A 17,208-nucleotide genomic window follows, 5' to 3' on the forward strand; every position below is an offset into this window, starting at 1 on the left:
TTTCAGGCCTTCAGTTCCCGATAACATCACTAACTGGAGGGTTTTCAACCATGACGAGGACATCTTGCAATTCTTAACCTCTGAAAAGTCTTATGACAATCAAATCATTGAAGAGCATGACCATGATTCTCAAATGAAAGAAACATCTCAAGATAACGCGATTCCTAAGCCTGTGGTAAAGCTCGAAGACCTTTATGACATTAAAGATAGGTTCAAACCTGTAATTAATGCAAAACTCCAAAGCTCTACTCTTAGGTTTGAATCAATCAATTTGGGAACAGATCAAGCTCCTCAAAATATCAACTTAGGACTAGGACTTTCTATAGAAGAAAAGGAAGCATTCATCAAACTCTTAAGGAAAAACAAGCAAGTTTTTGCTTGGAAGTATGACGACCTCAAGGCATATGATACATCTATCATACAACATACTATTCCTATGCTTCCCGATCAAAAACCTATCCAGCAGAAGTTAAGAAAAATACACCCGAATTTGGAGAGCCAAATAATGTCGGAACTTAATAAACTCTTAAAAGCTAAGATTATCTTCCCTGTCCGACACTCAAACTGGGTCTCCAATATGGTTCCAGTTAGGAAGAAAAACGGCGACATTCGAATCTGTATTGATTTCAGAAACTTGAATAGGGCAAGCTTGAAAGATAATTTCCCACTGCCTACCATGGAACAAATCCTCCAATCGGTAGCAGGATCTGAATTAATGTCCTTTCTCGACGGTTTCTCAGGATATAATCAAGTGTTGGTCCATCCTGACGACCAACTAAAGACTACATTCAGGACAAAATGGGGGACTTATGCATACCAAAAGATGCCTTTTGGACTCATAAATGCAGGAGCAACATTCCAAAGAGCTATGGATACAGCCTTTAGAGGGTTAATTAATCGCACAGTAGTCGTCTACCTCGATGATATTACTGTGTATTCTAAAAAGAGATATAACCACTTGCATGATTTAAAACAGATTTTTCAACGATGCAAAACATATGGTATCTCTCTCAACCCGAAAAAGTCTTTCTTTGCTCTCAACCAGGGTAAGCTTCTAGGGTTTATTGTATCTAAAGATGGCATTTATGTTGATCCTGATCGAATTAAGGAAATTTCTGAAATTCCTTTTCCGCACAACAAAAAATCGATGCAGTCGTTTCTAGGGCAGATTAATTTCGTTAAACGATTCGTTCCAGATTTTTCACAGATTGTACTACCACTACAAACGATGATTAAAAAGAATTCAACCTTCAGATGGGGAATAGAGGAAAAGCAAGCTTTTAATGATATTAAGCAATCAATAATCAATGTCCCAGCTCTGAATACTCCAAATCTTTCTAATCATTTTATATTATATACCATTGCATCCGACTTATCTTACGCAGCAGTGCTCACCCAGTTGAATGATGACAATTTGGAAGCGCCTATCTCGTTCTTCAGTTCAAACTTTCAAGGCGCCGAATTAAACTATTCCGATATTGAAAAACAAGCTTTTGCTGTCTTTAAAGCAGTCAAACATTATCGACCCTTTCTTTTAAAAACCCATACTAAAGTAATAGTTCCCTTCTCAGCAGTTAGGCAACTATTAATCCAAAAGGAATTGGGAGAAAAGAGGGCAAATTGGGTCGCAGCCCTCCAAGAATATGATCTAGAAATAAAGCCAGCAAAGTTTGTTAAAGGTCAAGGTTTTTGCAGGATATTAGCAGGAGCATCAAACATTCCTGAGTCAAGTGATACAGAGCAAACCCAAGAAGTTAATCAGCTAAGTATACCGGATTCCGAATCTCAATATTCAGATCTGATCTTTTATTTAAAGAATGGTTATGCACCTACCAATTTGTCCTACAAGAACAAAAGAGCCATTAGATTGAAAGCTAAGAGTTTTTCCCTTATTAATGATGTGCTCTTCAGGAGAAACTATGATTCTGTCCTATTAAGATGCCTTGAGAAACCTGAAGCTCAAAAGGTTTTGCAGGAGCTACACGATGGACCGGCAGGAGGACATTTTGGAGCTGATACAACAGCTCATAAAGTCATTCATGCTGGATATTATTGGCCTACTTTGTTTAAGGACGCTCATGAATATGTAAGGAAATGCATCAAATGCCAAACTGCCAGTGGAAGACAACAAAAGCCAGCTTTCCCTTTGCAACCGATCAACATTGAACAACCTTTTGAACAATGGGGATTGGACATCATTGGAGAAATAAATCCTTCTTCTTCCAAGCAACACAAGTATATCCTTACAGCAACTGATTACTTTACAAAGTGGGTAGAAGCAGTTCCGTTAAAGACAACAAACTCTGAGGCGATCATTGAATTTATAGATCAGTTCATCATTACCAGGTTTGGTGTTCCAAACGCTCTCGTCTTTGATAATGCTTCTTACTTCTCAGGTAATGCAATGATTGATTTCGCTATCAAAAGGGGATTTAAATTAAAGTATTCTGCTAATTACTATCCTCAGGGTAATGGCCTAGCAGAATCAACAAATAAAAACCTAATCAAGATCATTAAGCGAACAATCGAAGAGAATCATAAGAATTGGCATAAATCCTTGGTATTTGCATTATGGGCCGATAGGATAACACAGAAAGCTTCCATAGGGACCTCTCCGTTTAATCTCGTCTATGGAAAAGAAGCAATCGTACCAACCAACCTTCTTCTTCCATCTCTAGCCTTAGTGCAATTTATCGACGAAACTCCTTCTTCTTCTATACAGTATAGATATGATCAAATTCTTAAACTTGAAGAAGAAAGGGAAAAAGCCAAGGTTACACACGCTAAACATTAGCAAGTCATTAAGGCAGCTTTTGACCTGGCCTCATCTAGTCCTAAACAATTCCAAGTCGGAGATCTAGTCCTGAAATGGGACAAAGCCCATGAAGACAAAGGTAAACATACCAAATTTCAAAAACTGTGGCTAGGACCATTTCAGATCTGTGAAAAAGTAGGCCATTCCACATTCATACTTCAAAATCTATCAGGGGTGAGGGATTCTCTCCCTGTCAATGGTCTAATCTTGAAGAAATTCTTTAATTGAGGAGGTAACCCCTTCTCTTTGTAGTTTGATAGTTTTTATATAGTTTGTAGGATTTGTAGAAATAAGAATGTGGGACATTTCCCATTGACCTTTCACTGTAATTAAAAGCTGTCTCGCCATGACAATATTAGTATTTACTTTTGGATAATAGCGTCTTAAACCAAGAGAGATCATTTCTAGGAAATTAGATATCTTTTTATTCTGAACATCACAGTCTAATCTTTGTAAACTTCACTCTGAACGAAGTTCTATGAGTTATCTTGGGTGTTCGAAATTAGTCCCCAAAGGTTATCTATATGAAAATAGGAGCTAATTCATCTTCAGTATCTTTAACTCTTAAACCTGTCATCCATTTATTCTTAAGAAGATAGTTGTTCATCCCATTCACCAAAAAAGTTTATGATTACTCAGAGTGTAATTCTAAAATATAGAAGATTAAAGATAAGAGGTCTTATTACAAGCCTGCTTACCATGTTCATAGGAAAATAATTTAACTGACATTACCAAAACTGCATATCAAACAGGGTAATGGCTTGAAATTTCAAGACAAGGGGTCTCATCACGAGCCAGCTTGTTCAGTTTAAATTACTACCCGTGAATGGCATTGTCATTTATCTGGCCACCAAACCAGGACAATGGCTTTTATCTTAAGCAAAGAAGAAAGTGAAATTCGAAAAATACGAAAATATCTTTTGAATTCATTCTGTTTAGTCACACTCTAAGGTGAATGGAACAATAGACAACAACATGGTTAAAAGGTAACCCTGCCGAGACTATGAATGTTTGCTGGCAGCAGAGGCTCTACCTGTGACAGAGGAGTTTATTTTAAAAAGCTGATATGGAAAAGTTTTCTATTTTTACCTTTATAAACCAACAAGGACTTATTTTAATACTCAAAGTGCATTTATAAAAAGAGGAAGTCAAATGAAGAAACCTGTTTTATTCAGAATCAATAGACATCTAGTTATATTAGAAAGTTCCTTTCCTTTATAAAGACTCTATTTGAAAAGGTGTAAGTATATTTATTAGTCCAGAGATAACTGGTTCTGCCAGCGAATCGCCAATTGTTGTGCCCTACAACAACCCCCCATTTCATAACATTTTTATCACAAACAATTTACATATGAAATGGGTCCCTTTTAAAATTTTTAATTGGCATTAATAAACTTGTTCCAATAAGGTATGATAATCAAATGAATTTGTGCATAAAACCCTTGTTGAACAAATAATGAGCAATTTTTGAGGTTAATCGCAAAGTTGGTTACCATCATGGTTCTTCCCGATACGATATCGCTATCGGCCATCGGCGATAGCCAATGCACACAAAGAAAAAGCACATACCCTTTCCCCGATGCGACACGATATCGGCAATCAACTATCGGCGCTATTTCTTGTGAAAAATGTTTTAAAGCTCCGACCCGATGCGATATCGCTATCGGCAGTCGGCAGAATCCTACGCAGTTTCATAAGGCGTTCATATCTTTTCCCGATGCGACATCGCTATCGGCATTCGGTAAATCAATTGATATACATTTCGGGATTATGTACGCGCGCTAATACAATGTCGCAATCGGCGTTCGCTAAAGATCTTTCCCAAATGATAATGTCATTCACACTTCCGATGCGATGCGATGACGCTTAATGATGACCTCAGTTTCCAAAAGGTGATTATTTCAAAGCATTAAAGTTATATTTAAATCCGATGTGACAAAAGCTCAGATTTCAAAATGCCGTTAAGTAAAGGGATAAGGTAATGCATGCGTATTTAAAGCTTTGCCCCTTCGAATTAACGAGCAATTACGATTAGACCTTTGAAAAAATCTATTGCACGCTTTAAGGGGTCATTCGGTTTAAAAACTTAAGTAATGGTCATTTATGGAACTGCAGGCCGTAAAATCACCATCATTACGTCTACGGTGCCTTCTCAAATCATTAGATCCGTAGCCTCTTTTAGAAATAATCTCACCACGCTTCAAATAATATATCTATCCCGTTATGGATTGTCATTGTTATTTCTTTATTACGATTTCTCTTGCATTTGTGTAGAATTCAACTGTCGAGAGAAGTCTGAATATGATGGGAAAGAAGTTCAAGAAGGTGGCAGGTTCTACTGCGACACCTGCCTCAGGCCAAGCTGCTACAGTTTCAAAGAAAGGCTTAATCTCAGATACTACATGCACTGGTCTTACTGGTACTACATGGCAAGGGACATACAATTTGCTAGAAGCAGAACAACCAGAAACGACAGTAACGGAGGCAAGTGTAGATGAACTAAGAAAGTCTGAGGCAACTCTTAAAGATTTGGCTGACTCCTTTCTGCACAGAATAGCAGCCAGAGAACAAGTCTTGCCTTATACTGATGTGGTACGTTGGGCAATTGAAGAAATTACTCTCACTAATAGAACCTTCCATACTAAGGATGGAAGGATTTTCGGTTCCTTCAAGCCTGACGACTTGAGACGGATGTATCATTTGCCCAATCCCGAGCAAGTCTATAACAGAGCCTTTGTGGAGAAATTCGCCAGAGAGAATGAATCACCAGCCGAACCTCTCCGAGATTGGAGGCAAAATCCAGCAAAACACAAGCAGGATATGTCGGGTAAGTACTCCAATGCTTCTTTGGCTTCACCTTACTGTTATGCTGGAATTATGATGTATAGATTGTGGGGATTTCATGATTCTGCAAATATCCATGTTGATATGGTTCCCTTAATGGAAGCGGCCGTCAATAGTATAATCATGGATTGGGCCACTATTCTGTCTGATAAGTTGGTCTTAGCTATTCATGAGTTTAGGGCCAAAACCAGAGTCACCGAGAGAAAAATCCCACCCTTCTATTACTCTGCCTACATTATGGATACCCTTTGTTTTAATTCTGAGTTTCCTGTCCTTGGTTGGAGATGGACAACCCATGACCCAACACCTATTCATTTGTATCATCATAAATTGTGGAAACCCTCTCACAAAGACCATTTGTATCAAATTTGCAATGGTTTTATGGTTCCCGTTCACTATTCTATTTTTGACAGACCTATCCCTAGAATTTCCTATGAAGCCTCTTTTGACCTACCAGCCATAGCCCATTGGTTCGGCGAAGAATATTTTTCCTATGTCAGAGTTTTCGGAAGCAAGGCTAGGCCACATGTTCTTCCCTTGTACATCCCAGACAAATTGTTAGCCCGAGAAATCTCCTATCAGATCATGTCTGAGGGTGTCACACAAACTCTCAAAGAAGAGAAGAAGAGAGGATGGCCAGCTTTTCCTTTGAGAATTGGAGTTTACACGCTGCTAAATTATAAGCATGCAGAAAAGGAAGCAGCGAAACTCCAAATGGTATCTCTAGCTTCTATTCCCAACAGACTCTATGACCCGAAAAAGACTGCTTTCATTGCCTTGGAACAGGCTAAACTGACAAAGGTTGTTCATCAAGAAGACCAGTTTGATGACCTGTTCATGGGCGCCGATTCAATAAGCCAAGTCAAACAACTTGCTGCAATGAGATATGAAGATGTGGAATTAACTGAATTTAATAAACTTAGAAAGCAAAGGTTGCAAACTTTGCCTCTAAATTTATTATCCACAACCCCAGCTTCATCCTCAAGCGAGCCTGATCAGCTGGAAATAAATTCACCTCCTGTTACAACTGGAGAACAGGAGGAAAAGCAAAACAAGCTGCAGGCAGAAAAGCATAGAAGAGAACAAATAGAAAGGCAGGAAAAGGCACAAATTGAACAAGAGCAAAGAAGGCAAAAGGAGCTAGAAGAACAGAGGAAAAGAGAGGAAGAAGAAAAAGCAAAGAAAGAACTGGAAGATAGGCAGAAAAAGGAATTGGAGGAACAGCAACAGCGAAAGGCATTCGAGGAGCGGCAGAGGATTGAAAAAGAGAAAGAACAGAGTAAGCAATTCTCTGCTGATACTGAATTGATTAAAGAATGGAACCAATTCGATTCCATTATAAGTGGTAAGGAAGCCTCCAAAGACTCAAATGCCTCAAAGACTCCCGATACTATGTTTTCTCCGGTTCTTGAAGGAACCAGCGGCCCACCCATGGTACAGAATGTTGAGGAAATTACTCAAGAATCATCTGATCAAATTGATCTTCAGGTAGAGGAAATTCCTCCCCTAGACATTTTCTATAGCCCTAAGCATAGAGCTGTTGTAAGGCGCTCAAGAAAGAGACGAAGGATTGATCAACTTTCTGTTTCAACTGAGCAAACAGTCACGGGCAATGTCGTCTGGAAGGGAGAGTTAGATCCCTCTGAAGATTTGACAAAGCTATCGCAATTTGCGGGAGCTTATTCAGCGGCAACCATTGACAAAGCATCCGAGGTGAGTCTTCTTTTGAAGACTAAAGAGCATGAGGCATATGCATTGCAAGCAGAAGTGATAGAAGCAAGGAATAAGGAAGCACAGGCAGAAGAACAATTGCTGGCCCAACAACAAGAGAATCATTTGTTAACCCAGCAAATTGAAAAACTGAGGATAGACCAAAGTGACATTCAAAAAGCACAAGAATTGTCAGAAGCATTATCCCAGTTGGAGGCATCGAATGAGCTGTTGATGAAATCTAAAGAGGAGCAAATAATTCAGCTGTCAGCACAGCTTGAAAGTGTCAAAGGTGCCAAGAGTATTGATGATTTCAGAACAGAGGCAACTCTCATAAACGGCGCATTGATATCTCAGACCAAACTCTTGTGCCAACAACTAGTTGAAGCTGAGATACTTTGTGACATATCTACAGCAGTATGTGAGCAAATCGAGAAAGCCAGGGGTAACTTGGATCAGGCCGAAGAAGATATAACAGAGTATATTGAATGGCAAGACACTCCAGAAGGGAAAGCGGCAAATGTTTCCCGAATCTGTGTAACATACAAAGACATACTTTTCATGGAATGGAACACACAGGTAATGAAGGCAGAAAGGGCAGCATCCAGATGCAAAACGATTGCCAGAAACATGATCGATCTAGTCAATGATACATTGTACCTGGCAAACATGATTTCACAATGTACACCTGGAAACATAACAACCGCCAACATGCTGGAGCACAGGAATTATCCTGAGCTGGAGACACAAGGGCGGTTAATTGCTGGAGTGAATACCTTGACTGCCGACGCATACTGGCTTTTCCTGATTAAACCACATTCTCAAAGGTCGGCTCTTAACTGCCTAACAGATGCTCTCCGATACCTGATTGCCGATTTCCGAGATGCCACATACGATGCACAGCTGACTTCACGCCTCAATACTCCACCAGAAGTAGAGCCAATGCTGGCGATATGTCAGCGAAGGAGTAAAGGCAAAGAGACCTCTGACTAAAACATCGCCGCCGACTGCCGAATCACCCAAATGCACAATGATATTTGTTAATTCCGATTTAGTTGTTTTTCAGTTTTAGATATTTAGATATTTTTAGATTAGCATAGTATTTATAGACCCTTTCATTGTTTTGGAAAGGGTCGTAAAATTTTGTAAAAGACTTAAAGGCTGAAGTTTGCACTATTGTGCTTCAGTCTATATTCTTTTTGAAACTCGACCACTGGTCCTTAATTTTACTTGGAATGTTGTTTTAAGTAAATTGTGCACTATTGTCGTTTGCTTGGGATGCTTTCTGGTTAGAAGGAAGGACTGCGACATAGCGATTAATATATTGGATTGATCAAACAGCTTGCATGGTACTATTATCTGTATCTGTTCTCTTTTCTATTATATGAATTGCTGTGTTATTACTTTTCCTATTGTTGATTACATGTATGCAATATAACAGCAAGTCTGCATTTCATATCACTATTGAATGTTTTGTGATTTGTTATCTCGTTTAATTATGCGTGTAACAATGATATAAATGACTGAGTGCAGTAATTCGCTATTATCGCTCTGCATAACTATTTATGCAGAGCAATCTTAAATGGTTTAAACATTTATGCTTACTGTTAGTGACATCTATATGCCTGCCATTAAGCATAGGTTATCAAACGCTGCATTATCTGAATTGATAAGTCCCGGGATTAGCTTATAGTTATTATATTTCTTTTATAGTTTAGTTATTTGTTTGTTATCACTTCATATCATAAATCATTCATTCATCCCGTTTACTTATAATCTTTGGGAAACTGGTCCCATTATCCCCAGTCGGAGCCACTATTCCAAACGGAAAAGGAGCTGCACTAAGTTCCGGACCGGGTGGTTTCCCCGATGTTGTTGCAACGAATTTCGGGGCATCAACACCACCTCAACAACATTCTATTTGTTCGAGGTTTTCAGACAAATTTACTTTCTATTTCAAGCTTAGAAGATAAAGGAGATAGAGTGGTCTTGATTGATGGTAAAGTAGTTGCATGGGCAAAGGGGTCAAGCATAGAATAAGAAAAAATAATTGGTATTCGAGAAGGAAGACTCTAGAGGTTAATCTTCCCTGTAAACCATGCCCTAGGTTACAATGAGATTAGTCCTTGTAATCTTTTCCATAGAAGGTTTGGTCATCTACATTTCAAAATACTTCCGAATTTAAATTCCATAGTAGATGGAATACCAAATCTAAAGGAGGATCATGAAGGTGTTTGCAAAGGATGTGCATTGGGCAAGAATACCAAGACACCATTTGGAAGCAGTGTTTGATGGTCAAAATAAATCTTTGATCTCATTCAGTTTGATGTGCGTGGCAGTATGAATCCAAAATCACTTGGAGGACATATTTATTATGTCACATTCATAGATGATCAATGAAAAAAGACCTAGGTTTACTTAATGAAAACCAAGGATGAAGTGTTTACTAAATTTCAAGAATTCAAAGCTCAAGTGGAGAACCTTACGGAAAGAATAATCAAGATACTAAGATATGATAACGGAGGAGAATATACATCCAAAGAGATTATAGCATTTTGTAAGGAATTTGGGATTAAAAGGGAGCTGATAGTTCCATACAATCCCAAACAAAATCCGGCTACAGAAAGAAAGAACAAATCCATTGAAGAAAGTGTAAAAGCAATGTTACACAATCAAGATCTACCTAAGTTTCTGTGGGGTGAGGAAACAAAGACAGCAGTCTACATACAAAATTGATGTCCTCACATATCTCTACACAACAAGACTCCAGAAGAAGTGTTCACTGGGAAGAATCCATCTGTCGATCATCTATGAATCTTTGGATGTCCTATGTATATTCATATACTAATGAACACAAGAAAGAAGTCGTATCCTTATGGTGTAAAAGGTATATTTGTTGGGTATACTAACTCATCGAAAGCCTATAGAATCTATATGAAAGATGGACATCACATTGAAGTTAGTCGTGATGTCATATTTGATGAAAGCATAACATTAAAGAAATCAAAATAAATTTATATACATTCTAATGATGAAGAACTTTCTATATTTGAGGAAGATGTTGACAAGGAAGGAGAAGGATTTCACCATGAGGAATAAGGACCTAGTGACCCTGTTCAACCTGTGGTCATTCAAGAAACAAGGAAATGACCTAACTAGTTAACGCTACACTACTTGATGCAGAAGGTCATGGGGCAACTCAAGGATCATTTAGAGAAAGTAAAAGACCCAAGATATATTCTGGGTATGCTGTGTACATAACTAAATTAATAGAAGAAAAGCCATCCACCTTTGAAGAGGTTGTAGAACATCAAGAATGGAAAGATGCCATGAATGATGAATATCAATCTATAATGAAGAATGGAGTCTTGGAGATCGTACCTAGGCCTGAAGACAAATATGTAGTTACCTCCAAATGGATCTATAAGATCAAGCATGCAGCCAACAAAACTATAGATAAGTGTAGAGAAATATTTGTGGAAAGAGGTTTCTCTCAACTATAAGGCATCGACTATGAAGAAACATTTTCTCCAATAATATATACAACGATTCGATCGCTAGTCTCTCTAGGATCATCGATGGGATGTAACATCCACCAAATGGATGTCAAGTCTGCATTTCTAAATGGAATTATAAATGAGGAAGTCTACATAGAACAACCCTTGGGATTCGAAATCACAGATAGAAAGGCATATGTTTTCAGATTGAAGAAATAATTATATGGCCTCAAGCATGCACCAAGGGCATGGTATGCTAGAATGGATGCATACCTACATAGATTAGGCTTCATGAAACGTTATGTTGACTCAAGCCTCTATATTAAGGTTGTAAACAATGAACATGTAATTATTCTTTTATATGTAGATGATCTTCTCTTGACAGTTGTAGAAGGTCGAATTAAAGAATGTAAGAAGCAATTGGTAGTAGATTTTGACATGAAGGATCTTGGGTTGATGCATTACTATCTGGGACTAGAAGTTTGGCATGAACCTAATGAAGTCTACTTAGGTCAAGGAAATTATGTGATCGAGATACTAAAGAAGTTTGACATGATGGACTGTAAAATTATGACCACTCCAATGATCACAAATTCGAAAAGACTAAGAAGTTTCGAATCAAGCTGTGTGGATCCCTCCAGATATAGATAATTTATTGGCTCGTTAATGTACTTGGTAAATACTCGGCTAGAATATGATTTGCAGTAAATGTACTCGCCCAATTCCAAGTGGAGCCAAAACATGATAAAATTAAATGTTTTCAATAAATTAACCTAAATCCATCATAATTTTTGATCTACCAAACTTCGAGAGGAAATCTCTCTTCACTCTAAAAGTGGTTTTCACCTCACATTTTATCATTTTCACCCTTGATAAATAATGATTAATTCTAATTCTAATCTTATTTTATTATTTTTATTTTTACTTTTATGTAATTTACCTAGTCAAAATGTTTTAATTAATAAATATAATTATTAGTTTTATTATTTTATTTATATTTATATTTTATTTGACCAAATTAAGATGTTTAAATTTTACATAACATAACAAGCCTACACATCAAAATCATGTATGAGACTCAATTATTTCTATAATAAAAGACCTCACTTTCATTTAATAGTTTTATTATAAAAAATTAAAAAGATATACACAATCTTTTTCTAGATTTTAATCCTTAATAATATTTATGTATTATTTTTTTTATTGGCAAGAACTAAAAATATATTTTTGAAAATAAAAGATATACACAATCTTTTTCTAGATTTTAATCCTTAATAATATTTATGTATTATTTTTTTTATTTGCAAGAACTAAAAATATATTTTTACATATTTACAAAATAATATTTTTAATAAATTTCCTAATGTAAACTAAGACCTAATTAAATGATACCAAAATTAATTATTAATTAATAAGAAATTATTATAAATTAAAAAAAAATTAATTATATATTTACATATTTACAAAATAATATTTTTAATAAATTTCCTAATGTAAACTAAGACCTAATTAAATGATACCAAAATTAATTATTAATTAATAAGAAATTATTATAAATTAAAAAAAAATTAATTATATATTTAATTAAGATATATAATGCAATTTTTTTATATAAAATAAAACATTAATAAATAAATTACAACAAAATTAAATAAATGAGAGCTTTAAATTTTTGTGGGATTTTAAAAAAATACTGTAATTTTTTTGGAAATCCATGTTACAACTATCAAGCTTTAGGATTTTAGGTGTTATAGGGGTTTTTAATGGTGTTCAAACACTCTTAGAATTAGATTTCTTGCAAAAATAATTCACCTCATTCTCTCGTGAATTAGGACATCCACACAAAATTGTGACCTTTGAAGACAACACCTTAATTTTATGAAGCATGCCAAGAATTAGAATGGGAAAGGTAAAGTATTTAGTTATAACACAAAGACAATGGATGTATATAGGTATAGAATGTTCAAAGTCATATATATATATATATATATATATATATATATATATATATAGTCATAGTTTAACTTATAGATGAAATATCATTTTTAATTAGAATTTCAAGATTTTTTATTGTTTAAAATACATTCTGCAATGTATGAATAGATTCAGCGCTCTTAAAATCTCATGAGGCCCTTGAATTGCAGATTAAACAATTTAAACTCAAGTTTTTAAAAATCTTTCTCAGATTTTAATTAAAATTAACCAGAAAAATGATCATAAAAAAAAACCATTTTAAATTAGACTAGGCTTATATATATATATATATGAATATTTTGAAAATTAAAAAGATATGAATTAATTTTAGGTTAGGCTTATATATATATATATGAATATTTTGAAAATTAAAAAGATATGAATTAATTTTAGCTTGAATTGGGTCATGTTCTTTAGTAATATGCAATTTAATTATAATGGAATGATAAACATAAGCAATATTTGTAATGTTCAAATTTGATGGGTAAAATGGAAGCAATTCTAGAATATGACAGGTACAATGCTCGAAATACGGTTTTGAAATGGTTTAGATGAATGGATCTCACTAAAACTGGTAAAGATGAATGGACATAGTTAAAAGGCGGAGATGCACTTACAAAGATACGTAGAACTCACTGCTGACGACGGATGAGGATAGCGGCAAAAATAATTATATATATATATATATATATATATAATTTTGTAAATGTCAAAGGTTGAGTGATAAAGCTGATTGTTGTAATGTTGATTTTATTGTTTTAAAAATAATTATATAAATAAAATTTTGTAAATGTCAAAGGTTGAGTGATAAAGCTGACTGCTGTAATGTTGATTTTATTGTTTTAATGAGGCCAGAGAAGTTGTTGGTTATCTTTATTTTGATTACAAATTCTTTATGTTGCGTATAAAGTTGTGAAATCAAATTAATTGTAAACGTTGTAAATCAAATCCATTATATATTTGATTACAAATTCTTTACATTCAACATTTCTTACAAAATCAAATCAATTGTTGACATTATTCTATATCCATCATATACTTAAATCTGCAATTCACATTATATTTTAATTCTATAATCCATAAACTCAAACTCTATGCATCCTGGTAGTTGTCATAATTGACTTATGAAGAGTTTGCCAAAGAAGAAATGCAAGCATTGACAAAAAAAATTGAATAAAAAACAGTGTCAAGCCTCACGAATTGACGATATCGATAAGTGACACCTTTTCAGTAAATCCGGTGTGGTGAGTAAAAATACCACGGCAGTGCAGTGCAGTGCAGGTGTAGGTGTGTGTTTGCAAGCTTTTTAACTAGAATAGAGTTTGCCAAAGAAGAAATGCAAGCATTGACAAAAAAAATTGAATAAAAAACAGTGTCAAGCCTCACGAATTGACGATATCGATAAGTGACACCTTTTCAGTAAATCCGGTGTGGTGAGTACAAATACCACGGCAGTGCAGTGCAGTGCAGGTGTAGGTGTGTGTTTGCAAGCTTTTTAACTAGAATAGATCGCATGGGATTTATTATGCTTGGAGTGCATTCTCAACGCTCTATATTAAGGTGGACAAATGATATTTTGAAAATTATATTTTTCCATATTAGGGTGGAAAAATGATATTTTGAAGGTTATATTTTTCTTATGTGATGGCTATTTTAATATTGATTATAAATTTTTAAAATATTTTAAAATTTAATAGATAAAAATAAATTGAAACAATTAGTTTTTTAATAAATTGATAATGTTCTCAAGTTTTTCAATCAATTAAATTTCATCTATATAGTCACTTTCACTTAATATATAATAGTGACTTGATAAATAATGACTTGAAGTGTTAAAGTCTAACCTTTGTTGCCTTACTTTTATAATCACTCGAGTTATTTCCGTGTAATAATGACGAGTTCTGGAAAAGGAGAAAATCCTAAATCCTGGGCTGAACACGTTGATAAAGAAGGAGATGGTAAGAATCATGGCATGAAGAGAACTTTGAAGATGGAAGGATACCGTGTGAAGTAAGCCCACTAATAGTTATGAAGATGGAAGGCTACATTTATGAAGGATGAGATATCTATTAGTAAAGTATTAACAATGATTTAAGAAAGAAATAAAGGTATCAGTGGATATTTTTGGGGAGATATGGTGTAGTAACGGTTAATAATAATTTAAGAAACTGATAATAATATTTATTAAGTTTTTTTTTAAACATATGTTATGAAAATTAATATTATTTTAATTGCTTTCTAATAAAAGAATATGAAATAATTTTGGATGCGTTGATGTTTGTATTTAGAGTAAGTAATTTTGTATACGTGTATGTCTCCACGCAGGTAAAATTTATTAAAGTCTTTTTTTTAATATTTATTTTAGGGTAAGAAAGTTGTTAATATAACCTATTCTAAGTCTTACATAGAAAAAATACCTATTATTATGTTGGTTGATTGCCCTAAAGTAAATTTAGAAGAATTAAATAGTTTGATTTAGGGATTATGTTTTAATATGAATCTTTGATGAAGGGAGATCTAATCTAGATCACTTCGGGGATTAGAGTTAGGGTTAGGGATTTCACCTAATGTAAAGCTATAAAAGAAAGGATAGGGAGATGGGAAAGACACATCAAATAACAACACAAGATTGAGTGTAGAAGGACTTCCATTGGAGTGTGTTGGGTTTGAGGAAAGGGGTAGCAAGGGGATTTAGATCAACCGATTAGTATTTGTTCACCTAGATTAGATTCAACATTGTATGTATTTCCTCAATTGCATCATTGTCCTAGGATGTGAGCATGGGTAAGTTTGGATTTTAATGAAATTTTTTTATTGGGAAGAATCTCTGTCTCATCTTTATGTGATTGGTTAGTTTACTTTTGCTTCCACTAAATGTTAAAAGATTAGCTATGTAAATTATTTAGTAGATCTACGATATGTTGGGTTAATGATTTACCATGTGATCGGTCTAGCAAAATTCCAACATGGTATCAAAATAAAAACTTTGAAGAATACAAATCTCAAGGTGTTAGCTTCATACAAGAATCACACGGGCCAAGTTTAGCTATCATCACATGCAGCAAGAAAAATTAATTAGTTGGGCTATATGAAGGACTATACGACATAAGGAGAATTTGCAAGATAGTTGAGATAGCTGAGTGGCCAACCACAACCTCCCCCAATCACTTCCTATAACATGTATAGGATGAAGGTATAACCTATTCGAGCAAAGACATGTATTCGAAAAGTGATAGAGAATAAGGAGCATGGGGCTTTGAATATTGAGTAGCTTAGAGTAATCTAGGTGGATATTTTAGTGACCTACCGATTCCACGATCTCACATCACAATTTTCCTGTTTTGGCAGTTTTTTGCTTTTGGCAATTTTTAGCTCTTGAACTTCCAAAGTTGTTTTGGGGCCTTAAAATGTGCTTTTTAGGAAATGGAAAATCATCGTTCATTGAACATGTTTGTAATCAAAATTTGATCTCCTTAGATAGACCTTTCTAAGAAGCTAGCATGCATGACAAACAATGATAGTATGCCAAAGTTATGACCCCAAGAAGTTGACGTTCTAACATACGCAATCACGGCCCATAAGCCTTTGGAACTTCATCTCCTAGCGTTAGGGTTTTGGATTTTTATGGTTTATCATTGTTTCTTCATGATAAAAAGGCCTTTGAGCCTCATTGTAATAGAGTTTAGGAAGGTGAGTAGTCATCACATCTCTTCTCAGAGATAAGCTACCACCGCTCGAGTTAATTTTCTTTCTTTTGCATGTAAATAATTTCAACATTTTCTATTTCTTAATTGAAGTTTAGTTTCACTATATCTCTATGTTTATTTTTTAAATCTATATTTCATTTTTTTTCCTTCCTACATATGAATCATTGGTATTAGAACAATCTTCTCCTTCTCTGTTTTTCTATGCATTTCCCTAACGAGGTCAGGGTATAAGGAATTGGGACTTGAATTGCTTGATCCCTTCCAAGAACATCCTCACCGACACTAAATATCTCCTATGGTGAAGAAAAATAGAGATGAGGGAGCACAAGATCCTACCAAATTGTTTCTCAAAGAATCCCTTGAGTCACAAAGGAATGAAATGTTGGGTAACTTTTCCGAAATCCTTCAACAGATACCAATAGGCGATGCATCTTCATCCAACAACCACTTTGGAGGCACCACCCCCTTTAAGGTACAAGTTATTGATATTCCTATATTTAGAGGCTAGATAGATGCATATGCTCTAGCTAAATGGTTAAATCTACTGCAAGTATATTTTTTGGTCCATAATTTTTTTGATAGAAAAGATATCACTTTTGCATTGCTTAAAGCTACCCCATACATCAAGGGTTGGTGGGAAACTAACTGTACAAAAAGGGCC

This window comes from Pinus tabuliformis, chromosome 3_2 (genome assembly GCF_031772625.1).
Source record: "Pinus tabuliformis cultivar Carrire ecotype Pingquan chromosome 3_2, CPIR1, whole genome shotgun sequence".
Lineage (NCBI taxonomy): Eukaryota > Viridiplantae > Streptophyta > Pinopsida > Pinales > Pinaceae > Pinus > Pinus tabuliformis.